The following is a 27,371-nucleotide window of genomic DNA, read 5'->3' as shown; positions in this document are numbered from 1 at the left end:
GGCGAGACGAGAACAGATGAGACATAGCATGAGGGGCATGACACAGCGGAGCCAGAAGTAGTGCCTTAATAAAAACTCCCACCTGATGTCCCACCCTCAAAATCCTGTACCTTGTTAAAATTTCCCGGCTGAGCCATGAGAAAAGTAGCTAATGTCTCACTTCATACTTTGGTATCACTCAATTATTGCAGAGATTCTCAGCAGTACACTGACAGAATACCATCTAGGACTGACTACTTGCTGTACAATAGGCCAGCAGATTCTGAACATAATTCATGTCTCACAGGGTGACCATTTTGTAGTGGAGCTTCTTTAACAGGCCCTTTTATAGAAGTTCAAATTTAACAGCCATCACATGCACAGGCTGTATGCTCAAAATATGTTTAATAAAGATATAATGAGACTTTACTTTGTCTGAATGAGTGAACTCACTGCACTTCCTTTTCATTTGTCGGGCTGGTTATGTTCAAAACATCACCACTCTCTGCGATAAAAAAAACAGCATAAATCATTCTAATTGAGCATTCTCTAAAGCATTTTAACTGGAACACCTCCTCTCAGAAGATTTACCTTGTTAGAGTGAAGTAACAATGGTCTGCCAATTCAAATTCAATAAATACCCCCCTATTTAACTATGCTGCATTCATTTCTAGAGCACAGTTTTCTAATGAGCAACAATACACACAATTTGAAGATGAAATCACATAATAACATTGGACCCATAACTATCCTGCAAGGTAACACAGACAACAACCAAATAATTGCCCTTGTGGAAGTCTCTTGTCCTTGATAGGAATCAAGTATCCTAGCACAATTATTTCAAATTATACTAAACAATAAAACAGTCGAATTGTCTTGATAAGATCGTATTCTTTGTCTTTATCAATTCAAGTGCCCATTTAGGCAGAGATGTTGCTCATTTTCCCTGACTAATTGCGTTCACCAGGCTTGGACCTGCTATGCCGTTATAATAGGATTTTTTCTTCTTTTTTTAAAACATTTTCTAAGGGATTATAGGGCCAGTGGGTATAACTCATAGCCTTCAGTACATGCGCTTCCTAAAGTCAGTTTCATTTAAGAAGGTCAGAATACTTTGGAGGGCCTGGGGCCCTGGGAATCCATGCTTTCATACTGTCTACACATTAGGGATTTCATTTCATCCCCTAATGAAAGTGGTTTTACAAAATGGCTCTGGAATATCTCAAAGTGTTGGGTCTCTAATTTCTTCAAAAAACTGTGGTATTACATGAAGATATACAACATGCATGTCAGACTTTATGATTCACTCACTGGTTGAAGTCTCAGCAGGTTTTTAGGATTACATGAGATTGCACCACTTGTAGAGAATGTAGGAAGGTCAACCTTTGGACACACTGTAATTTCCAATCAAATCAAAGTTCTTTGTGAAGTTTACTTATGATTAAAGTGACTATACAGGCACACTTGCGAAAACTACACACTATTCAAGTTTGGCCTGAGAGCAGGCAATAATCTTGTCAAAAAAATCCAATTAAAAGCACCTGGCTCCTGAGGAAACAGGGGAGACTGGTACTTTTTAAAAAGCTATTTCTGGGAGCCGCAGGCTACTGGGGGCCTCCAGGTTCTGCTTCTAATAGTCTGAAGGAGATGGGGTTTCTATTCTAACAACCAATAGACTGACATAAATAGGGGGACATGCACACACACCAATAAACACAGACTTCAAACCTATCAACCACTCTACCATCCAACAAAATGTATACTCTATTCACTTTATTGGTATTCTCATCATTTTTCCTTTCAAACGTCCCAGTTACATCACCATCACACTTGTGAGAATCCATTCTCAGCCCTCTGAACTAATTAGAAGGATTAGCCCAGTAGAAAACTTAGAAAAATTGGAAAGCACTGCATCTGAGGATTGGACCACAAAAAGTGTCTGAAATGTAAAGTACGTACCATGGTCCATAATTTCACAACATTAAATGTACTGTACTTTCTGAGATTCTTGGAGGGAAATCACACAATCTCATTTATTACTGCAAGAGGTAATTTTGGTGTTTGTGAAGCAGGTAAAAATCTAAACTGCCAACAGAAAGTAAGAAAGTAAAAAATTAAAATAAACTGTAACTGTCCCTGTTGCTTTTGTGTACCTGCAGACTAAAATCGCTACCTCTTTGACCAGGGTGCATGAATGTTGTGACTGTGAATTAAGGTCCTTCATGTTACGGACATTTGAACATTTTAGTGCAACATTAGTCTTTGGCCAAAGTAAAAAAAAAGCCTGAAAATAACTGTTTTTCCATTTTCAGGAAAATTATTAGGCTAACGGCTTAAGTCGTCACAAGTGATTACGGCAAGAAACAACAGGAACAAAATAAAATTGCCGCTCCTGATCTAGCTGTAGTGCTGCTGACAATGAAAGTACAGACTTCATCCTCAGTGACAGAATAAAACATTTCTTACTTTTCAAGGACATTCCTCAGTTGGATGTTACCTATTTAGCTCTGATTTTATGGTAGAATGAAAAGTAACTGAACTGTTTTAAAAGAAAAGAGAACTTATTTTACACATCAAACACTGCTTACAGGTCTTTGGGTGTACTACTGTATATATATAAAAAAAGAGTTCCACAAAGTCTGCTACATCAGTTGGAGCTGGAGACTGAAGTTTCAAAATGAAAAAAATCTGGGGATGTGAAGCTGGAGAAGTGAGTCAACCAGATTTTCCAGTAAATTACTGGCTACATGTGGCACCTCAGTCAGACAGATGTCCGCACTAAATATAACTTCCACAATGAGGGGGATGTGAATTTAAGTGGTGGTCACTTTTCAGAATAATAAAACATAACATGGAAACTTTCAGCAGTTTCATCTGTACATACAGTATCTGCCAAGCACGAATAAAAATAATACAGTAATCGTTACAGTTTATGGCTCTTTTGTTCCTAAAAGTGATGGACTACCCTTTAACATCCCCTACCAATCAAAAGAAGGGGAAACAGAGCATGGGAAGATGAATAAAGTGCAGAGGAGACCAATCACCTCTGCCTGAAGGGTTTTCAAAGTAATTGAAGCTGAAATACAATCACGATGTGTCAGGGTGTCACAGGAGGCAGCTAATTGGGGGCAACCCCTTGTACGCCACGCAGTGATTAAGAGGGAGATGGCATTAGGGGATTGGAACAAGTTTAATTGGGTGTGTTGAATGATAACTTTTGAGGTTTTCTGTTCATTTGTGTGATCTCTACATTTCTAGTTATCTACAAAGAATAATGGACTAATTCTTCTGATCAGCTCAGAGGAAAGAGGAAGAGTATTCACATAAAGGTGATGCAACAAGGATGTACATAATTGGCCCATAAATCAAAGCATCTCTTTTAGATTTGCACCTGCTTTTTTAATGGAAAAGGCTGTGATGTATCGCTCTTTGAAGAGAAGCCTGGTTTTCCATTTGGAGCATGGAGTTGTAACTGGATTTGTGACAAATAGGATCAAAATAAAAGACCTACTGCAAAGCATGTTGCAAATTAGTTTGCTGAATAAAAGATCTAAGGAAAATTATTAAAGGTGGTTTTTGTTTGCGCTGATCTTGAAAAACATCTTCATTTGTAAATGGAGTTCATGCTAATTACAGTTTTCAAATTAAATTAGTTGGAGAAAAAGCGTGAAAGCAGGGCAGTTATTGCATAGTAATGTGCAAGAGCAGTCTGCTTAGCTTTTTCAGCTCTACCAGTTAACATTATGTTATCAACCATACATTTTACCCCAGTGTATAGCATTTGATATGCCTGCCTGAATTTATTTTACAAATTGTACTGAGTGTGAGGGGAATTACTTAGTATGACGTGACAGTGTCTTCCTCAACAACTGTCAAACCTGGAAAGTAAATCCAATTCAAAGGAAAGGGAATATTCTCACACATTTCCTAAAAGAACCGAGACACACGGACAGAGAGAGAGTGAGAGAGAGAGAGAGAGAGAGAGAGAGAGAGAGAGAGAGAGAGAGAGAGACGATACGCTGGTTTCCATAGCAATTGTCGGCACTGTCACATGGTTACCTAGGAACTAGTCCTGTGATGCTGTGCAATTTATTTGTTTATGTTTGGCAAGTCTCCAGCTGTCGCTTACACAGAACAAAGCACATCTTGCCATTTAATTTCTGAGAGATATATAACTTGTCGCTGATATTTGAAAGGTCAGAGATGGTGAGATGTCAAGTGTGCCGTGAAGGGCACACTTGTGCATATCTCACATAATTTATCCATGAGTACCATAATTACATCTTAACACGCAGAAAACAATGGGTCATATGCAGGTCAAGAGGACTGCACATAGGCAACATCTACCCTGAAAGTAGAGTGCAGACTGATCCATGGTCAGTGGATGTGTATGATAGATAGTAAAAGCAAGTACGTGATGCGTCATGAATGAAGATGAAATGCTAAAACTGTCTTGGATAATTTATGTTAGTATGACTCACTCTTCAAAGCCTTCAATTCACCTTTGAAAGACAACCAAATGCTCCATTTGTCTGAGAGCATGATTCATTTATTTCCATAATTCCATTACCAGGGTGGGAGAGTCATACATTTCAAGCAGCTGGGCCACAATAATCAGATTACAAAATATTTGAACCTCTGATTAATAATAGATACTGAACTAAAACCTGAGTAATGACATTTTTGATACTCAAAATACAAGATTGGTCAGAAACATGTCCAAATACTTAGCTGCGAGATTGTAGATGATAACATACATGTAGACAAATTTAATTAAAATCTACAATAATATTACATGGCCACAGATCATTATATTACAATACAATATTAGAAAGTAATTCATTATCTTTGAAAAATAATAATTTCCTCAACAACTTCTCCCAACCTTAGCCTTAGTTTTCTACAGCTCAATATTTTATAATATAGGCTATATCATTTTGTGAACAATAGTGAAGTACAGTTTTAAAGGTAAGATTGAAAAAAATGCCAGTCCCATCACAGTGGCAAGTATGGACAATGTAAGAAGGTGAGAAAATTAAGTGTGTTTACATGACATCAAGGGTGCAAGAGAGTGTTAACAGTGTGACGAGAGGCTTTGAGCTCATCTGCCTAATGAGAAGACTGACTTGATTAAACCCTCTTCTGTCACTGCATAAAACCTACCGTTCTCCTAATCAGAGATCACTGCAATTACGGATCTCTACAGAGTGGTAAAACATGACTGCACAAGTGTTTGTTTCACTTTAGATGAAGACGCTCAATCACAGGAGACTATTAAGCACAGCTTTCATGGTGCAAGTTAAAAAAAAAAAAAAAAAAAAAAAAAAAAAAAAAGAGGTCCAACTTCCAAATTCCAACTCCAATTAGTGTAGTATCTATAAAATCATGTCTAAAATTGTTTATTTCTTACATAGACAGCAAAAATGACTGATATATAAAGATTTAGCAGAGAAACAACTGTATGTTCCTCTACTTTACAGGCTTCCCTTTCCGTCACAAGCACTACACCATCTCCTGTGACAGAGTGCCCTCTACTGGTCTGGCAAGTACATTGCACCACGACCAGAAAACTATATGTGAGATGTACATTTATGTATGTAAATGTATAGAAATATGCTACTTTATGATGTATACTTTGGAAGCACTGCATCTGAGGATAGGACTACTCTATAATGTTTATCTAGAAACATAATCTGTGGGGTTCATAGAGAAACTATGACACTAAGAAATGATGTAAGAGTGAGGACAACAAACTGGAAAATGCTGGAACTTTCCGCTCAGCATGAGGAATTGATCTCTATTTTCCTATAATATCCCCCATTATTGTTGCATTAGCCTGCAGATATTACAAGAGCTCTAAAAATCAGTTATTGTTGTACCTTTTTAATAGGGGAAAATAATTGTAAATAGACTGCAGACACTACTTAAAATATGCACAATAAGAAAATGTTCAGCCCACGGAGGCTTAAGGAATTACCAATCAAGCATGGAGAATTATCACTAATTTACAAAAAGAATATAGGGCAGTCCACAGACTTTCTATTAAATTAAAATTTTCATTAAAAGCAGCATCTTTTAATCTGTCATTCTCAACTGTTTAATGGTGCTAGGGCTCTCTTTGGTGAATATTTCAATGTTTTTGACTGTTGGTTGACTAAAACAAGAAATGTGAATGTTAACATGGGCTGTTTGAAATTATAACAGGCATTTTTGACTATTTTCTGACATTAGTCAATCAATAAAATACTCAGTAATAACAAATAATAATACTGATAATAAATCAGTAATGACAAGAATTATTACTTGCAGCCCTAAATAGTGCTTCATATTTCAGTACACCAACCATTTATTATGTATAGATAATGTGCCAAAATAAGCAGATATGAAACAGTAAGACACACCATTACAAGCATATTTGCTGAACATACATCTATAATGCCATATGTTTCTTTTTAACAGTATGTGAGTCTCCTTAGAGACTGTCAAAAATTGCCGTCGCCGACTATATTTCAAGTCGTCTAGGCGGGGTATTGGGTAAAGTTTTCAACTAGCAATAATCGCGCCTCGGATAAACCTCATAGGCTACGATACTGCCACTGCGCAAAGCTAACGAGAAAACAGAAACAACAGGGAGGTCTCTCCGGTCCCCACACGTCTTTGTTAGGGTTTCAACCACCAATGTGTTTTTAACCCAAACGAGTTCATAATGTATCCTTAAACAATATATATTAGTATAAAACATGCAATCACCAGAAATAAGCCACTGAAACGTTATAAATACATCATAAATGCGAACAGTAGATAGGGAGAAGACAGACAGGGCAGATACTAGAAAACAAAAGTGCCCTAAACTTTCGTCCTTTAACTGCGCGACCGTTCAAATATAATATCATTAGATGTAAACTTGTGGCCGAATTGTGTATAACGTTATTGACAGCGAGGATTAACTCATAAACAAACAATATAACCTAAAAACTCACCGATAAATTAATACACTACCATTGGAAGAAGTTATAAACGGAAATGACGTAGCCTCCGGTACGTCTCTGTTAAATGCTCCCTAAACTCTGGAAGCCTTATAAACCACCAGTACGTTTTGTCATTATTGTAATTTTAACCTGATATCAGTCAGATCTTAAACAGTGGGGAGAAAGATGTGGAGACAATTAATGACACCGGAATTAAACGTATGATCACGTGTTAAACGACTGAAATGCCCTAAATAAAACAAGCATGTGTCAGTCATCACAATGAGATCCACACCGGTGAACTACTTGTGTTCAGTGAATTCACTACAATCACTACGAGCCAAATAGGATGATATAAACCTTAGAGTCCCGTTCATAACGTATATTTCATAACATGGCGCTTATTTTTTAAGACTTCATCGGGCTCTACAATAGTCACATAACACCACACATGTGATTTATCAGTATAGCGTGTATTCATTTTCACCAGTACATCAGTCTCTTTAGAGACCGTCAAAAATTGCCATTGCCGACTATATTTCAAGTCGTCATAGCGGGGTATTGGGTAAAGTTTTCAACTAGCAATAATCGCACCTCGGATAAACCTCATAGGTTACGATACTGCCACTGCGCAAAGCTACCGTAACTACATCACAGAGAGGATGTCTTTACGATCGGCACTCCCCCCTGTTAGGGTTTTAAAATGCATATATAGGTCCTGACTAAAAGACATCCGTGAGGCTATACTGTCTAATTATTATTGTCTGTTTAAGAAATGTTAGTTAACGCGTACATAGATCTAGGTTGAACCTGTTATCATCATGCTTTAGTTTCTACAGATTAAGAAATGCTGTATAAAGGTCTGGTCAGAAGTTAATCACATGTGGGAGTGTCCTGTGACAGTAGTTGGGGCTTTGGGACTCATTACCTTACTGTTTGGGACTGGAGATACTTTCCACTGAAGGCTCACAAAGTGCTAATCATCACATTAACGTTATTATGAGGCTGGACAGGCATTTATTTAATGTAGGATGCGACCCACTGTAGCTTGTGTATATTTAATGAAACTCTAAGGTCTCAGAGGCTTCCTATGTGAAACTACATAACTTTAATACAGATATTTAAGCATTATGCAGAAATAAATTTCGAGTCACAGTCTACAATCTGTATTTACTTTATTTTATTCACTTATATTATTGTATTGTTGTAAAAAAAATATTTTTCCCTCGATTTTATGTTTTTATCTATTTTTTATTTCACTCTATTTTATTATTATTGTTTTAAACTCTTTTATTATATATATATTTTATATTTTCATATTTTATTTCTCGTGCATTAGTTTCAAATTGTTTTACTGTTTACTGTCTACATTTGTTTATCATTTTATTGCCTGTGAATTGCACTAACCCGTATAAAGTTTCTATAATTATAACACCTCAGTGATTGATTGATGGATACAGCCGTGTCGACTTTACACATAAAATAAGACACCCCATCAACTACTGTTTTCTACAAATGTTATAGCACAATCGACATATTTTGAAATATATAGTTATGATCACTTGTAGAGATTTATTTTAAACAAAGACATCAGTCTCCTTAGAGACCGTCAAAAATTGCCATTGCCGACTATATTTCAAGTCGTCAAGGCGGGGTATTGGGTAAAGTTTTCAACTAGCAATAATCGCGCCTCGGATAAACCTCATAGGCTACGATACTGCCACTGCGCAAAGCTAACGAGAAAATGACACGGACAGAGGAGTCACTCCGACACATACGATGCTTAGTTACGGTGTTCTCGCTACATTTCAAAGCAATCACACAGTCCTTCGGGTGCAATCAAAATTATATGGTTTTCTATCGCTGTTGGGGTTTTTAGTTCGCTAGTTATAAGTTTAAATCTGCATAAAACTATTGCCTTACCGCAATGCAACATGGGATTGAAGTGTCCCATACGCCCATTGTGACGTCATCGTACACATTAGCTTCACTTTAAAAAGCATACAGACCTTTCGTGTTGTTCGTGTTGTATGTATAAAAAGAAAAGGTTGTACGTAAAATATGCATTACAGACAACTAACAACCAAATATTAAGTTACATGTAAGATAACTTATGATTAAGAGGCGGAAGTCTACGGTGGCCCGTTGAATGTAATTCGAAACGCAAATTCCTCTTAAGGAGAGCTGGTATGAGCTGATAAATATACACACACACCTTTAAAAAATACCGATTGTTTAAATTCCCTAACAAAAGCCAACGACAACCCTCTTGGTACACATTAATTTAACACAAATTCAGACCATTTCCTTCGAGCAACAAAGTTACAAACGACCTAAAAAGACTCATTGCCTGCTCCATGTCGTCATGGCAACCCGTCCCCTGACAAGGCTAGTCTGCTGAACCACCACCAGATGTCACTGTAGACAAGCTAAACCTACTCTAATTTCCTCAGAAGGCCTTTTGGTTTGACAAAATATGTAGTTAAAACTTTATTCCAGATTAAAAACATTAAAACCATAGCTTTATTGTGTTCTCAGGTTCAGCAGAACGCTGAGCTGCTTCTTACATAGCTGTTGACCGTTAACCGTTGGGTTAATTAACGTTAATGGCGCTTGGCTGAAACGATAAATCACCGTTGAAAGTCATTTAAAGTATCATAAAAAGCATGACTCAACCAAACTACGCTTTATTTGCACGTATCCGACTATATCACAATGATATATTGTGCAATATTAACTGCCCCTTCTCAACAGACGTTAAAAAAACGAGTTACAAGCTTTTCTCACCTGCTCGCTCTCCTCGAAAAATCTGTTGAAGAACTTTTAGGAGAAAAACTTGAGCTTTGTGTCATGTCCAAACACAGCTGTACAGTTAATCCAATGATGATAAGTGAATAAATTGTAATAAGTGACTTCCATCTGGTCAGTAGGCTAAAATACCTGTTAAAAGGATGCTCTCTCTCCCTCTCCGGTGATGCTGCCCTTTAGTTGTGTAACAGGAATGAAAAATGGCCGGCCCGGAAATTGATTAAACGCCTCGTCGTTTACCTAGTTCTACTTTTGCCATGTGTAATGGATTGACTTTCAAAATATTGCTTTAAACAAATTCCATATTTGCAGAAGCCCATTCATTGTAAGAACTGGGCCTGAGACGAATATACTGTCAACTATGGAGGCATATAACTTTGAATATTTAATATACCTGAAAAGTAAAAAGAGCTTAACTGCACTGTTGTTGGCAATGTTTAATGGGTTTTGCCAATTCTTGAGCCTTTCACCTGTTTAAATTAGTCTTATTTCTTTTTTCCCCCTTTTAAACCCTCTCATTTCGGTATATAATTTATATTATATAAAAACATTACAGGGTGTTTCAAGATCATTAAAATAAATAAATCCAACACATGCAAAAAGTCAGAAAAGGTGCATTTACAGCATCAAATGTTTTCAGCAGGAATGCAAAGGTGTGCACAGACTTAATGCAGAAATATAGCCTGGTAGACAGCAAATTCTCTTTCACATTTGATCAGTTTGGATCTTGTGATTTAATATAACATTTTAAAGGACATTTTAAGTCTATGGGTTGGAGAGGGACATAACAGTATCAGTATTTTTTTAAATTTGATTTTTATTTATTTTCACATATGCAAAAGACACAAATTGATATACACAAACAACAGAAAAATGTGATGGAGACGTACAACAACAACAACAAAAAACCCCTCAAAGGAGCTTGAACAGGCCCTCTCTAAGATATACCTTACTCAATTAGAAAAGAAGGAGAAAAAACATGAAAAGGACAGGAAAGAGAGAGAAAACAAAATATACTAAGATTGCACACAATAGCAGACATCCATACATACAAGTACACAAGGTAATTAAAATAAAATTAAAACAAATTACTAGTGGGCATTTTACAAAGAATCTATAAGGATAACATTATAGAGAGAGAAACAAACCTTTATAGTAACATTAATAGTAACCGGTATTCCATTCATTAATGTAAATGATGAATGGAATGCAAAAATGCTAACCCAGATTCATCAGTTGTTAAATCCACTAGGAGCCAGCCACCAGCAGTATGGATGCTAAGATGTGGGATTTTCAATACTGCACATGTATTTTGATCATGTCATAAGCCCTTACTAATCGTATGCACTTCCCTCACTGTGTGTTTGCGGTGTAATACACACTGTAATTTCACTGTGTGGATATTAGAGGCCTTTTCACTTGTTGTGAAGCTTCAGTGGGATAATGCAGGTGCTTTTGGGTGCTCCGCAGATAAGCATTGGCGTGCCAGGTGTTAAAGCTGCCTGGGCTGACACATTAGACGGGGATTTGCTCCTGCCAGAATGTCAGGCCAATGAGGCTCATAGAGGTAGGCTTGGATCACTGTCAGGGACAGGTAAGTACGCAGATAAGGGGATTACACCATGTTTGCGCCAAGTAATCTCAAATGAATCCTGCCAGCTTCTGTTTCATCCTCACCTGGAAAGCCCAAATTTTTCTTTTCTCAACCCAAGAAATACATTACATGAGCTGAGTTCAATTCACGAGATGATCCTTTTAACCTGGCTTAAAAAGCATTCGAGGACACAGAAGGTTATGGTCATTTAACAACCGTGACATTAATAATCTCCTTTAATTCTCTGAGGCACCTGATTACTTTTTTGTATTAGTATTTTCACCTTTATCACCAGCTCTGCTCAGTCAAGTGATGTGTGGGTTTTGTAATCACCTGGGCCATGCCATAAATGAGATCTGGCTTGGTGTTCCCTCACTGCAGGGCTTAGACTTGACCTGTTGAACAAATAGGACTCTGTGAGAACAGTTGAAGTCCCTTTGGGCTGTGGCTCTCCCCACTGGTAGGCAGAGAGATGAAAATAGACTGTAACAGATGGCTTAGCTGTTTCCACTATTCAGCACAGGCTGCTGGGCAGCCCACATAATACCATGCCATCCAAAAGGGGCTCAGTGTGCAGTCCATAGTCTTCAACATGCTGAGAGCTATTTTCCCCCTGATCCATCAATCGCAGGGCTAAAAAAAAAAAAGAGGAAAAAATCAATGTCATACTTGGGTCATGATCAAACCTATCTTACACCATGTGGAGTAGCTTATAGTAGGTTAAGTAAGACTGTTTGGGTTTGAGAAATGTAAGCCCGTCAGTAAAGTCTGTAGACTGTGTATGTGCCAACTAGGCTGATCCAGCTTAGACCACACATTGCTGCTTTCTCCCCATAATCACACATTTACAGACCCTGTCAAGGACACAGAACCTCTTTGAATTACCGATCAGTGATTCAATAGGACATGGATATGGTGCACACTTTGTGTAAAAGTACGTGCGCGCCACCAAGTGTGTGTGTATTTGTTTACCTACACATAAGTGTAGCTGGATGTACACAGGCCATTGTGTAATCTGGGCTACATCACATCAGCCTGGTTAAGGACATTTATTGATGCTGAGAGTCCCTCTGTTCTCTTTGAGAGTGGGGCCACCTGGACAATACAGGATGAGCTGGGCAAACTGTGATTAGATTGTGTTATGAGCAGAGAGAGAAAAACAATGACATTTTTCTTAGGTAAAGTGACAGCTCAGCCAGTGCAAGGGGACATCTGATAAGAGAAGACAAATGTCGCTCATGGTGTCTTTTAGTTTCTCCCCAAACTTCAAGGTCAAAGACAGAGTGGTACATTAATATTTTAGATTTACTTCACAGTATCACACAGCAACATATATTTTAGATATCTACAACACAATGTATATTCAACGAGCATCCTTAAACATCAATATTCTAATTAAAATATTCTGTCTTTCTCCCTTTCTGACACACACATGCAGACACATACACATGCTCACACAGGCTACTGTTCACACCAACCTACACACTGCTGCTACCCTGTTATTCCCAGCTTGCAGTTATTCCCAGACTGAGTCAGGATGGCACCATAAGCCTGTCTGCCCGTTTCATGCCAAACCTGATGTCTCCTTGTCGCACATGCCTTTGCAGCTGATGTGAGCTCTACATACCCTCCTTCCCTCTGTAATTACTTATAAGTCAAATTGACAGCTGGAGGCACACTTAGCTAGGTCAGGGAGCCATTCAAATCAAAGTGTTCCTTACGCTTTAAATAACCTTCCTCTGTCTCCCCGTTGAGTCTTTCTTCACACCTTAATCATTCACCACCATGACAGTTTCCTGTGTCTGTGAACTGCTCCATCTGTTATCTCCGCATCTTTAGATTTGCCACTACGGTATATCTGGCAACCTTCACCTGGTGATACAAAAGAACAACAGGAATGATAGATACTGACAATCCAGTTGCATAGCAAGGGTGCAACTAAGGGTATGATTTTGAGAATTTACTGGAGGCAGGACTCACATGCAAAGTAGTGCAATTTCCTGTTTGTTCACTGAACAGGTGATGTAATGTTTGTAGCTTATAAGACAGAGCATGAGACTAACATGGTATTGACATTGCCAGTGTTGACTTTGGCCATCTGTGCTACAAAAAATGTAAGCAATGATGGTACTATAATGGGTTTTGTATGAAAGCCAAGACCAACAGGTGTATGTTATTACCAAATGGCATATGATTAAGTCTGCATAAGACCGCTGTATCAGCGAAACATTTCCAAAATATTTCCCAAAATGTAACTGTCCTTTAACTCTTATTATGTAATATATATATAGTATATACATAATGTTTGCAGCTAATGATGCTTGCTGTTGTTAATTATTTTCTTATCTTACAAACAAGTCCCTATTACCCTGGCCTATATATTTATAATTAATTCAAAACTGCATCCATGAAAACGCAAACTACAGATTACTGTGCCTACCATATAACACATGTAACATATGTATTGAACAGTGTCTGTAAATCACCATGAAAAAGATATCAACTCAATTTAGCATAAATGTATGGAAACAGGGTCAAACAGTATGATCCACACGAGGTGGATGCAGTTAATTAGTACAATATAATGCATTCCAATTCATTATCACTGCAATAAATTAGAGAGGTGTTTGTTAGACTGGGCTGTTGTGTTTTGGACTGCATTGTCTTTAAGATGTGTTTCTGTTATTTTGTACACATGCTGTACACAGTAAAGGTGGATGTAAAAATGAGTCATTAACAGTCAATTCTGCTTATTAATGAATTTGTTAGTTGAAACAATGCAATCTGCGGCCTACAGAGGGCAGTCTATCCACATGGCAAACGGTCTCTGAACTATGAACCTTGAGTCTGATATGACCACTAAATCATTATGGACAACTGAAATGCTGTATCATAAATTAGGTTGTTTAATGTGTTGATAGTCTGAAATTTTACAGCCTGGACCAGCTGAGGGACACTGTATGACAAATGGTACTGTTTGACACCAGCATGATAACAGATCATCACTATTCAAGCAACATAAAGGCAAGCTGCAGGAAGGTATAGGCACATTGATCAAAATGTCATCACAGTCAGGCTATCTAGCAGAGCAAAGTGAACTTCTATTCCACTTTAGTGAATTTAGAGAGCTTTGACTCGGCCTTTCCTGGCTACCGACATCCCCTGGGCTTGCATGTTCCAAGACTCAGCAGCCTCATTACTCTTTAGACAAACAGGTTTGGACATATTGAACTCAGACCCAAAACAACCCTGCTCTACCCCGCCACTTTCCACTCTCCCAGCTCTATTTGTGATTGGGGAGTGTTTGTCTCTTTCACTCTATCTCTGGGTGTCTGTTTGCCTGACACTTGTCTGGCTTGGCCTAGTTTCTCCTTGATCTCATCAGTCAATGTGAGGACCTGTGAAGGCCATCTCCCCATCTTGCTCTGTGAATCTCTGCCAGCTCTGTGCCTGTGTCAGCAGTTAGGGACTGACTCACACCCACGCAGTCTCCAGTCTTCACTCCAGGGCCCACTGAGCAAAGGCACCACATCTCCCCAAACAGACAGCCTCATTTGCATGCCCATAAATCACTCACAAAACTGACACCCTGCCACACAACAAGGCATGACACGGAGCCACAAAACTCAGTCTGTGTTATATGATATTAGGCTCTAAGGCAGAAATAAGCTATTCATATAACCTCTTGGGTGATGATGGAGCCAATCAAGCTTGAGTGGCACTTACATACATATGGCCCATATCTGAAATCAAAGCTGTTAACTTTAGCCCCTTCTCTGCATGAATGTGTCAGGAATTTGTGAATTTCCTATTGAAAAGTCCACAACATATGGCTGATTCAAAAGGTTATTATGTATTCACACAGCGATGAAGGACTGTTACACTTTCTAAAACTTCTCAGAAGAGCTGCAAAATTATACGTCTTGTGATTAACGATTCATCAGACAAGGTACAGCTAGCAGACCAATAATTTGTGTTCAAATGACTACTAATACGGCTCTTGTAAGGACATTGTCAAATGAGGATCAGTGAAATATAAATAAATGAGCGCTGGTTGCTTTTTGAAAATATTATTAAACCAAGCAATGTCCCCAAATTCCCTTTCCACACTAATCTGTGTTCATTTGCATGAAATACAGATGGTTTATTTATGTTTTATTTAGCTGTTTATTTGACAGCGAAAGTGCAATTAACATCATCACATTCCAGTCACTTATATAACAGATGTATGGCGCGTAGAGTATAAAGTGACAGCTGACTTCCAATTATTGTCCCTAGCTGCGCTTTTGGATAAATTGCACAGTTTAAAATGTAAACTGAATTATAAAACTACGGGAAAAGAGCAATACAATAAAATTATTATACTACATTGTCTTCATAATAAAAGCACAAACATTGGAACATATAATGTTCAATCATGTAATGTTGAATCAGTCATCAAACTGGCACTATAATTACTTGTTGTAAAAATTAGTCAACCATAAAAGGGCCAGTTCACCCATATTAGAAATAAAACACATTGTCCTGCTTACATCTAGCAGTTGTAAAGCATGCAGTTAGTTTCTGATTTCTATGGTTTAAAAATATCTGTTACTGAGGCTTCTGCTGCCACTCTGATACAGTGAAAAAGAACAGAATTTAGTTTGGCCGTGACTGAAGCATCAAGAAATGGCATTTGAAAACTCAACAGTAATGTGTCTCATCTTCCAGAAACAATGTCCTGGTTAATCTGGATAATCCACAGACCTCGCTGTCAACAGATTTCTTTGGGAAATATTTCCTTTCAAAGGTTATATATAGAGAAATCTCCCCAGGGTGATGTCAGTGGATTATCATGAGTAAAAGTGGGATTGTTTTCGGATGGACACATGCCACGGGGTGTTTTCAAATGCCATTTTTAATGCTGTTGAGCCCCTCTGACAATATTATTATTATTAACCGGTTAAAGCTACCATTCATGACACCAAGGTCATGTTCTGGGTCTGGGAATTTAGACCTGAGGTGTTGTGCTGGGGGAAATTTGGACTCATGACTCATGAAGTAGGATTTATAAAATCTTGGCTACGTCCCTACACCACAGGATGAATTGGAAAATGTTATTTTTGTGATTTTGGGTGTACTGACCCTTTAACTTTTAAAGTCCCCCTCCACTCAAAAATGTGTTTTTCTTCTTATTACTTCAGTTGGATGTTTAAGCTTCACTGTGCAGCATTCAACACTAGAAGGCTGTTTTCACTTTCATCTGACAATGGAGGACGGTTTCTCTGTGCTCACTGAAAATTGAGTGCACCTATGAGCATGATTTGTGACATCACAACTAGTTTGGAGCCAATCCTGGTCCAGTATGAAACTTACACAAGTGTGATGTGGAAACCTGGAGCCTCCAGTGCACATACAGTGAGAATGGACTTTACAGTGAAGTAAGAGACATCTTGTGTTCAACAGTTAAACTTTTGAAATGAAAAATATGTGCATATTCATAGTTTCTTGAATTTTAATGAGGGAGGATTAGATGTAATTTTAAAAATTTTAACGAGATAAATGCGGAAGGGTTAGGGTTATACAAATGTAAGACACAAATTATCATTCAAAGTAGAGTATTTTATCTTAAAATGTGTCTGGAGGGGATCTTTAAAGTTCAATTTGGCATTAACCAGACAGACATGTTATGTAATTATATTTAATGTGAATATTTATGGGGAAAAATGCTATGATTTGACTGAATAATGTAACTGTGCAGATAACTGTAGGTGAAACATTAGTGAAACCCTCAAAACCATCACTTTTGAACATTCCCCTTGTGAATATTCCTGGTTTTCCCTGAGGTGACCCTGGGACCGCCCCCACAGACCCCTTGTTCGGGAACCACAGCGCTGGGTCGCCACACCGCTCCCAGCTGCCAGCGGAAATATTTCGGTGCGTCGGCGGACAGACAACACAACTTGTTCCCTTTTCCCCTCCGTTCTTCTGCTACTTACAGCTTGTTATGTGCACAGTATACCGGCGGTGAGTGTGGACTGGGAGGGGAATAATCCCCCCTCCGTACCCGGTCGCGTCGACTCTCCTCCAGTGCGCGCTTCTGACTCTCTCTCTCTCTCTCCCTCCCTCCCTCTTTTCCCTTCCTCCCTCTGTACTCCCGGTTCCTTGACAGTCAAGGCAAACGCATGAGCGGATCCCACAGGTGTGTTGCTACTAGGAGACACACACAGAGAGAGAGACGCACACACACCTGGAAATTACCATGTGACTCGACACCTGGGCGTGGAGAAAGTCCGTGATATTCTAACCAGAGACTCTTTTGTTGAGGAGTTGTCCGTGTCGCCTCTGAACAGGAATTGAGAGATCGGTCAGCCAAGTAGCCTGTTTTTTCAACGGAATAGTGCCTTCCTGAAGCCCTCACAGGACGTGTGGGGAGAGTAAAATGTGAACTTGCTTAGGGACTTCTTCTTTTTTTTTTTTTTTTTGGTTATTTAACCGGGGGAGGAGAGTGGGTTCTCCAATATCAGGACTGTTCGCGTTTGTGCAACTATTCTCTTCGCTCTTCTTCCTCCAAGGTGAGTTCCGGGGAAGCTGATGTATCCCGTCAAAGTGGGTTGGGACTATTTGCTTTTGTGTTTAACCGTAGTATCAATTTCAAACCCTGATAAATATTGAGCAGCAAGTTTTGATACCCTATTATACGCCCTATCGATGAAGCATGGGTGCGTAAATCGCTCACAGAAACGCTTAGCCTCTAACATCGCTACTCTTTTGTATCGTGTTATACAGAAGTATTGTATTCCCCAGATATAAAGTGATGCGTATGCCACATCTGCAAAAAACATGTTTAATGAACAGCCACAACAGCGTAGTAACTGTGAAATAGTTTGACAAAGAGCATGTAAGAGCAGTCTTTCAAATGTTAATTATGTCAGTTCTTTTAAGGGGGGAATTATGACATTTATCACAGAAACGCTTCAAGGCATTGTTTCTGTGTGCAAACTTGTTCCACTGTCAAACTCCACAGCTGTGTGTTTGAAGAAGAAGAAGAAGAAGAAAAAAAAGCCCTTATAGCCATGCTCTTCCCTAAACCATGCATTTCATCTCAGGAGCATTGCATTGCAGCCACAGCATCTGCCCAGTCACCTCACAAGGAACCGTCTGTCCCCCCATGCACAGGCAATTTCTGTGAGAAATGGGCATGTGGACTGTGTTCCTCACCTCTGGACAGTAGGCTGTACATCAACAGCTGAGAGGACAGAAGTAGTAGTGAGAATTGCCTCCTGTTTGTTTTTCTTTTTCCTTTTTTTTTCTCCTCTCTCCCTCTCTCTCTCTCTCTCTCTCTCTCTCTCTTTCTTGTCTCTCTTGAGGAGAACAAGGAGACAGAAGCACTATTCATGTCCCTGTTGAATCTCCTGAGCAGTTCTGTCAGTCTGTATCTCTCAGTTCCTGGCGCGGCCCTCAACCGACCACTGTACTGCCTTGTTGTCTTTCTAAATCGTCCTTTTATTCACCGCCCTGCCATCTTCCGCCCCTTGAGCACAGACCTACTGTACATAGGATGCTCCTGCCTCCTGGGGATTATTCCCATTAAATGACATTATACAAACAGTCTCATAGTGAGAATGGATTAACGGGCAGGGGGCATGTGGAGACAGGAAAGGCGACTGCTGGTAGTAGTAGTGGTGGTGGTTGGTAGGGGGTTAGAGCAGGGGGTCGACCTCCAGTCTCCTGACTGAGCAGGGATGGTTTTCCAATAGATGCCATCTGCTCACATGGACACACACAAGCAATTGAAAACCAAGCTGCTTCCTTGTCCTTTCCCTCTTTCCACCATCTCTCTCTCTCTCTTTCCTCTTTTTCTCCCCCTCTCTACCCCACAATGCTTCATTCAGGGTTTATCTGTTCCACTCTGAATAAATAGAGACACCTTATCTGAGCAGAGGAGAGTGGTGATAAATGTTTTCTCCTGCTACCCGCAAGGGTGAAAAAGACAAGCGTACCACACTTCTTCATCATAGATGCTCTTTTCAGGGCAAGTGAATAGGAGACATTTCTCATTCAGGTCATGTTAGTGTTTCAGGATTGTGCAAAAACAATCCCAAAAGCTGAATGCAAGCTCATACCCTGTTATACAAGGGAAGCAGAGAAAATAACAAACAAAGCAGGCATTTCCATGATTTCCTTTTTTTTTCTCTTTTTTTTGGTAATGAGCCACTGGCTCTGGAAATGAAACTCTGTGGTGAGATCCACTCTGAGTATTTTTGGATCCAGTAAAATAGCCTCTGACCAACTGAAAAACGGAGGTTGTGAATTACTGGCCAGCGTGCACTCAGATCTTAAGCTCCTACATGTTTTGGGTGAGTTAAAGTTCAACCTGTCCTTTTTCAGTGTTACAGTTTTCTCAGATAGTTTAAATCATGTCGTCTCCTTGGAGCACGCGCCTCATTGCAGACAGTGTTGCAATATTTTTGAGGTCAAATGAATTTCAACTCATCCCCACTCTCTTTTGTTTCCTTTGCATTGGATTACTGACTTCTGTCATTTTCATTTTGAAAATAAAACCATAATCCTTGCAAGCAACAAGCAATCCCATGCCTCCTGTCGGCAGCCTGCAAACAGAAAAACAGCACCAAACAAACTGATACATGAATAGTGTATATACCCTGGGTTCATCGCAAGTAGCTCATTTTAAATTACAAATTAATCTCCTTTTTTCCTGTCCAGGCTAAAAGCAACAAACAGGATGCAATCAAAATCATTATCATATTGCTGTATCCGTTAGACCCGCTTTCACTCTGAAGCTCGACTGTTGACAGCTGTTTGACATTTCCTCATTTTAGAACAGACTTTGTAAACTTATTGGTTGTAAAATGGGTTTGGCACACATGAGGGAAAACCCATATGCATTACCTTGTACCTTCTGCTTATCTAAAGTACACATAGGGTTCAGTGGAGTGTGGGCAGATGCGTGAAGGGCGTGTCAGCTTGGCATTAGACGGCTGAAGAATCTGGGGAATAGAGATTTCCTTCCGATTGGAGATAGGCTCGTCTTTTCATGTCTGCGGATTATCCTATGATGAAGGGACGTCATGCTGAGGTGGATTTCTGATCCTATCTCCGCTGGGTTTTATAGCTGTCACCCTTGCCCTTGAACTTCATGGCCTTGTCCTAAACTATCCCCTCACCAGTATCCCTTTCTTTTTCCTCACTCTCTGGTCCCAATGTGTCATTGTTTGTACTTCACACACCAAACCCTTGTCACCCTTTCCACTCAACACGTCTCCTCTTCTCACATGCGCTCGAGATCAGAGATAACAAAGCGGATGTATGACAGACCTACGAGGTGTGAGCATGCTAATTCTTGTGCTTACTTCCCCAGCAGCGGGCTATGAAACGGGCTTTGTGGCTGGAGATAGCAGCTTGGAACTGCTTCGCACCCCTACCATCCCACCACTTAATGCAGTTTGAAGTGCACTGCAATCCAGGGTTTAACCTGTTCTGTCAGCGGGCTTCCAAACCAAACACTTCAGCCCCAAACATTATGGTCAAGTTCAACTCAGCAGGGTGTACTTTTACCTCTAAAACAACCTTGACACTTCCACAACCCACACTGTCTTTCAACTCATGTCCATGCTGACCACACCTTGCACTCAACATGTCGTGGCATACTTTCTTTTCCACGCCACTGCCAACTCATGCTGGTTTTCTCGCTGCTGCCCACGCTGCTTCACTTTACTTCTTCCCTCACCTCTTACCTTTAACAATTGTGACTTCCCTACATTCTCTGTTCTCGGTACATGAGTAAGAGGAACATGATAAATATTGTAAACATGCACACGCTCCTGAAAGAGATAAATGATTCACGTTGGGAGGGAGCTGCCTTAATTGCTTAGTTGAGAGCTTGTGGGCAGGATGTTCTGCATGAGGACTGAGACATCTTTTTTTTTTTTTTTAAAAGAAAGGCAGAAAAGGAGAGGAGTTGACATGATATGAGTTTCAGGGAAGTGGGCAGCTATTCGAAAAAATTTTGCCCAGAGGAAAACATGATCTCCATTGCTGTTCAAAAGGCATTTTGGGAACAACAGTGGTGTTGGCTGTCAGCAGCCTTGAGGTTGCATAGCTGAGGACTGAACGCCAGTGATGGATACACAATACAGACATCTGCCTTGGTCTCTCTCCCCTCACCCACTTCCCTGTGGCAGCTGAACTGACAGGCTGACATAGACACATAGGCAAAGGCTTTTGATGCTACCTGCTCACTGGAGGCATGTCATCCAGCCTACCTAGTCAGGCCACAGGCAAAAGTTCACACCAAGCCAGACATTTTCCTTGACACCAAAGAAGCAGGTATCTGAAAACTTATCAGTAATGACAAGAGTGAGGGGTCACCTTGATTTATATCAGAGGAAGTCTTACTCAGATACTTTCTTCTAAAGATTTGTATTGGCAGAAAAAAAAAAAGAGAGCAGCGAGCCAATTTATTTTTTGCTTTGGTAATTGAGTCTGGCTCGTATTGCTATCAAAATGCTATTCATTTAAACACTTCAGAGGGAAGTTGGTCATGCCTGCTTCAATCAGTGTAATGTGACGGGTGATGTTTAGTCCAGCTCCTTTGCTTTATGATGAAAGACGACTAACAGATCTCTCAGACTTTAACATATTGAAGATGAGTCAACGCTTCATTTCTGTGCAAATTAAGGGTGCCTGTGTAGGATTTGGCAGATTGCTGATATATCTTTCTCAGAGAGATTTGGGTTTGAAATGGATTTATGCCAGGATCAGACTGCATAATATTTTTTGTCTTTCACGATGGTCACCATGTCAGATTAGGCAATCATAGTGCCATAAATTCTTGCCATGTCTTGGTCAGGAGACTGGCAACACTACAAGTACGACCCTGACGTATCATCGACCCATGAACTTGCGCTCGACCTTGCATGAGGTCATAGGTCGTCAGGGAGGAGGGTCAAGAAATTGTCAGTCATCGCTACAGAAGCCCTATGTGTGATACTAGTGATCTTGAGTTCTGAAAAGAAAGAAAAAAACAATTATGTACCTGTTCCTGGGTGTTATGAAGAGGACAGTATGGGCTGTTTGTCCTTCAAAGAGAACTTGAGGTAACAAATGTGTTAACATGTCAAGAACATTACATAAATGTAGCTAGCTACCAGGTTCACAGTATATAAACAGAGGGTCTTGTGGAAGGAAAAATGATTGGGTTTTGGGAAATGTATACTCTGGTAAATGAAGATATAAAGATATGTTTTAATTTTAGATGGTTTCACAATCACTGTAAGGGCTCTCTGGCCACATATGTTAACACTGACACAGAAAGTCAAAGCTGTCCAGGCGAGCTGAGCTGAATTTAGTGTCTCAGACAGCGGGGAGAGCACTGGCTCATCTCTGCCTCTTTCACAGGCTTATTCAGGCAGGAAAAGCTGATCAAGGAAATGGTCACTGATGACTGACAGCAGGTTTTCCTGCTTGAATCAGCCTGTGGAGGAGGCAGAGATGAGGTGCTGCTCTTGCCGCTGTCTGAGACACTAAATGCGAGTCAGCTTGTCTGGACGGCCCCACTGTGTCAGTGTTTACATATGTGCGCCAGAGAGCACTCTGTCATCCTGTTGGTCAACGTCAAGGAACACGTCGTAGGAGATGTCAAACTAGGCAGGGAAATACAAAAAATTCTGACATGCTGGACTTTTCATCATGTCTGGTTTTCAATTATGTCACACTACAAGGCCCGTTCATTGTTCTCGATGTTCATAATCGGGCCGATGCTAGAAATTTATCGCCGGTGACAAAATCATATCAAAATCGGAAGTGTAGTGTAGCCTAGTGTAGTCTGATCCCGGTATTAGGCCTACAGTGGCTGAGGAATAATGGATATTGTGTAGAGCCACTTGTTCCACCTGTCATGCATTTTCACAGTACTTTTTGTTCATGACTGAGAGTTCCTACGTGTTGAGTGCCATTTAATCCTTGCTAAGGCACCAGAGGGTGCAATTCATTTTTATCCATGTGAGTCATTTCACAGTTAATCCTCAAACTGACCAATTTACTCCCGCCAAGATCATTTTTAATTATCACCTCTGCTTTACAGCTAATTTGACGTCCAGCTGGTTTATGTTAATTTGGTAGTTGCCGTTGAGTATTGGTCGTCTTCTTTTTTTTAAATTTTTTTTGAATGCACACAACCGATTAATTATGAAGTACTGAATGTGAGCCTCAGCCAGGACTGGTGGGTGACAGATGCATGAAGGGTCAGTGCACTGGCAGCAGCTGGATGAAGGTCACACCAACCTGAGAAGGCAGAAGGGGAAGATAATGTGGCAAACTAAGGAAGACGTAGAAAGATGGTCTGTGCAAGTGTAACTTTATAGAGGAGATGAAGCTCCTTGTGGATCCAGGAAATAATTGACTTGCAGAATGTGACACTGTACAACCTTATTATAAATAGATAGTGCTTTAAAAATACATATATACTTCACTGTGTCTCCACCAGACATAATCCCTTTGTTGGCATGAAAAAATATTTTAATCACAATGTGGACTGATGCAATGTCCATATTGCAAGAGACATAAGAGATGTATTCATATATTTATATGTTTTTTATTTGATGACACAGGGAAATAATTCTTTATGACTTGCAAGGTATGCGCATGTGTTAGATAGTCCCTAATTTACAGTTTTTAAAGTTTTATAAAATCTTGAATTATATCAAAACATAACAGGTGTGCGGCATTTGCATCTCATTTAGTTGAAGGTTTTTTTAAAAAAAGGTTAATTTAGATTAGTATCAGTATGTATTTACTTTGATTTTCACCATTGAACCTCAGAATTACATTTACAAATATTTAATAACAATAATATGAAATCTGTTGGCAAAATGTGCTTTAAAATAGCAACATTAGGTCTTAAGGAAACATCCTCTGTCCCTATTATCTCTGGCATCTGTTGAAATCCTCTGGCAGCAGGAAGTGGACATGGGGGTGGCAGCACTAATGGAGGTTGGGTGTCTGTCTCTTGGTTGTCTGTTTCAAGCAAAATTTGAAGTCAGGCGAGTTTTCATGGTGGAAAGATGAGTTGTTCCATAGCTGTAATTGTCAGTAGGGCATTTGCAGGCATCATTTAACTCTCATTTGCTGCTGGTCATAATGTATCTAAAATGAAATCTGACGCAGAATGAATTACCTAGAAACGTGAAAAATGTATCTGTATTTAAAATTGAGCACATTCAGAAACACCCATATACAAACACAAGCAGTTCTACTCCCTCCAACAGTGTTCAGGTTTCAATCCATAATCTTTTTTGACTTTAATATCAAGCTTGGATAATATAGTATATAGACAAGGCTGTCTGTTTTTATTACACTTCGTAATGAAATGGCATTATGAAAATGAAATATTTTTTTTGTCAGTATCATGTCCTTGTTTCTGTTAAATGAGGTGGATACGGTGGCCTTTTGGTAGCCTATGATCCAAGAGGGACCTATTAAAATCTGTTCATACAGCAATTGTTAAAGTTACTGAGAATCTAGTTAAATGCCACTGGCTCTGTTGCTTCTCATCTGTAAACTGACAGACCGTTTTACTGTGGTAGCAGTCTCGGCAGCAATAATAATACCGCCAAAGATACTGCTTTAACCTTAGTGACTGACATTTTGTAGTGACCACCGGTCGCTAAAATGCGTGGTCGCTAGTATTTGGGATGGGCAACAGTTATATTTTTAAGACAAGTTCTTTTATTGATCCCTGTGGGGAAATGTTCAGTGCAGCAGCAGCAAGACTCAGCAGGGGAAAAGTAGAGGAGAATATAAGCACAAAGCAATATCTGCAATAAAAATACAGCAAAAAATAGGCACAAATGATAAATCTGTAATAAAACAGTGAAAATATTGTATCCAGGAAGTGAGCTTTGTCACTATTTATTGCATTCTTTTTTTGGAAAGCAGGCTCATGTAGGGCATTTGTATGAGTCAGGCCTTTACCCTGGTGTTGACCTTGTTGAGCCAGGGCATTTTAGAGTACAGGCAGACCTGCAGATGTGTACACCACCCTGGCTTGGTGGTGATCTACAGGTATGTTAGCTTATCAGCCAACCATGACCGAAGTCCTGGAGCAGAGTGTATGTACTAGCTGCCCTTTTGTTTTTAAACTTCCTGTTATTGTTAACTCCTCCATCTCTGAGCAAACCTTTGTAGTTCTAGTTCACCTTATCAGCAGAACAGTCTCTCTTTATCCGTCCTCTTGTGCTTCATAGCTTTTTTCCGTTGGATCTTTTTTTTTTTTTTTTTTTTTTTTTTTAGTCTTTTCTAACTCAATGTGTAGTCTGCCTGGATATTAATCCTGGTGCTTCAAACCTGCCTGGGGCTCGGAGCTGTCTTCTGAAATGCAGATCTGTGGAGGTGCCATCATAGCTCTATGTCTTGGGTGTCTGTGCTTGCCCCCCAGCCTCACTCTCCTATTCACACAGCCGTGATGACATGCATTATTCCTCACTGACTCATCTGGCAGTTTTGGTCTCCCCTCTCAACTTTTTCAGCAAAAAGGAAGTTGTTAGATATTTTATGCTTGTGTCTGCAACTCACGTAGACATGGCATCTGCATTTTTCTTCCTTCCCCCTTTCCTAATCTGTATACAGTTTGTTAGCCATGTGATGGTCATGCAGATAACTTGCGCTTCTTGCATGGTTTATTTTTGTCCTGTGATGCTCTGTTTCCCAGTATTCCCCTTTTCACAGATCTGTGTTTACAGTTACTCCACACTGGGTTTTCAACCTCTAACTAAAGCAAATGATAGGCCTAGTGCAAATGACATCAGAGTTGCAGCCACATGCCCCTGTAAGAATGCCGGAATATTTACAAGCTCTCATAACATATGCTAGCCTGCCACTCAGCCTCCCATTTGTTCAGTTGTAAGTTTTTAAACTAAGCCCTGTGGTCGCTTCCTTCTTTTGTAGCTACGTCTATTCTACGTCCTGTCTGAGCTGATCCAACGTCATTGATCCCTCCATGGAGTTATGCTCTTTAATTACAGTCATTAGCTGGAGTAAATCTGCTGCTGGGGTTAGAGAACCTTATTACCAAGACCTCATCTCTTTCCTCCCCACACAGCGAACAGCCTAATGTTGCTTTCTAGTGCGTTCTATAAAAACAAGCCGCAGTTACAATGTTTACAGAAAACATGCTGCCAAATTGGATCCCCAAATCACACAAGTCTCATGAGGAGACATTTTCTCCCTCTTTCAATTGGATATGGAAGAGAAGTGTGCAGCATTCCAATAACAGATTGAGGCAAAGTGGGGTGTAAGAGGCTATGTCAGTGTGGTATCGCTTGTTTATTGGTAGACCGGTGCTGACTGGTGGCGTGACCAGGCCGGAGAAGCCATTTATCCACCACTCCAGACCTCCATTAAGATCTCTCTGTAGTCCTCCCTGTTGAGATCTACAGTACATTTTCACTGACATGTCTCTCCTCCTCCTCCTCTCTTAGCCAATGTTTTTTATTTTTACCCAGGTTCTGTTCTGTTTCACTTTCAGTGCCTGTTTTCGTCTGCTGTCTGGATGTCACCATGCATTCCTCTGTGTCTGTTGTTTAATTAGTCATATGGAGTTGGTCTCCTCTTTGGGTAATGGAAAAAATGAACTCACATCTCAGTCCCACTGGGTCCTGATGTGTCTCTCCACCTTCCAAGTTGAAAACAAAACATTAGCCTCCTTGCGCAGTGTGCCAAAACCACACATCTCTGGCCTGTATCATGAAGCAAGATTAGTAGGTTAGCAAGCTATTTTTGAGCTTTAACTCTTTTCTGGTATTATGAAGCTGGCTCACTTTTAACCGGGATAAATCACCATGGTAACTTATGCTGAACAGCTAACCTGCTTTGAAGCAGATGAACTTCAGAGGATCGGATCACAATCTGTCAACACCCCAACCACTGACCAATCAGATCACTTAAAAAAACAGTCATCATTCCTACAGGATCCTGAAACGACAAGTCCTGAGTTTATAATAAAGTGACAAATAAAAAAGAAC

The 27,371-nt window shown here is 39.8% G+C and overlaps 2 protein-coding genes, 2 long non-coding RNA genes and 3 other non-coding genes across 14 annotated transcripts in view; 2 read left to right on the top strand and 5 right to left on the bottom strand.

The window, feature by feature from the left end:
- LOC122985524 overlaps positions 1-8,128 on the top strand; it is a 110,512-nt gene extending 102,384 nt beyond the window's left edge. The window contains exon 4 of the long non-coding RNA XR_006404139.1: positions 5,460-8,128. This is a non-coding gene — a long non-coding RNA (uncharacterized LOC122985524). The remainder of the gene's footprint in view (positions 1-5,459) is intronic.
- Positions 1-10,023, bottom strand: part of shisal1b (shisa like 1b) — a 107,593-nt gene extending 97,570 nt beyond the window's left edge. For 3 of the 6 annotated variants that reach the window (XM_044356247.1, XM_044356252.1, XM_044356251.1), the window contains exon 1: positions 9,735-9,879. The gene's annotated coding sequence lies outside the window, so the exon portion shown is untranslated. The other 3 variants (XM_044356248.1, XM_044356249.1, XM_044356253.1) reach the window with 3 other exon arrangements.
- LOC122986581 lies at positions 6,447-6,587 on the bottom strand. The gene has a single exon (XR_006404340.1). It is a non-coding gene; the product is annotated as a U4 spliceosomal RNA (small nuclear RNA).
- LOC122986583 lies at positions 7,446-7,586 on the bottom strand. The gene has a single exon (XR_006404342.1). It is a non-coding gene; the product is annotated as a U4 spliceosomal RNA (small nuclear RNA).
- Positions 8,542-8,682, bottom strand: LOC122986570. The gene has a single exon (XR_006404329.1). It is a non-coding gene; the product is annotated as a U4 spliceosomal RNA (small nuclear RNA).
- A 424-nt stretch (positions 10,024-10,447) lies between the features above and the next one.
- Positions 10,448-17,414, bottom strand: LOC122985699. Of its 2 annotated transcripts, XR_006404171.1 has the most exons (4): positions 17,328-17,410; positions 13,071-13,221; positions 12,326-12,472; positions 10,448-11,982 (listed from the first exon to the last, which is right to left on the bottom strand). It is a non-coding gene; the product is annotated as an uncharacterized LOC122985699 (long non-coding RNA). The 2 variants fall into 2 exon arrangements; XR_006404172.1 differs by lacking the exon at positions 13,071-13,221 and having other exon boundaries at positions 17,328-17,414.
- A 91-nt stretch (positions 17,415-17,505) lies between these two features.
- Positions 17,506-27,371, top strand: part of plxnb2b (plexin b2b) — a 122,292-nt gene continuing 112,426 nt past the window's right edge. The window contains exon 1 of one of the 2 annotated variants that reach the window (XM_044356544.1): positions 17,506-17,903. The gene's annotated coding sequence lies outside the window, so the exon portion shown is untranslated. The remainder of the gene's footprint in view (positions 17,904-27,371) is intronic. The other variant, XM_044356543.1, reaches the window with a different exon arrangement.

This window comes from Thunnus albacares, chromosome 7 (genome assembly GCF_914725855.1).
Source record: "Thunnus albacares chromosome 7, fThuAlb1.1, whole genome shotgun sequence".
Classification (NCBI taxonomy): Eukaryota; Metazoa; Chordata; class Actinopteri; order Scombriformes; family Scombridae; genus Thunnus; species Thunnus albacares.
Note: the sequence above shows the minus strand (reverse complement) of the source record. Positions and strands in the feature narration are given on the sequence as shown.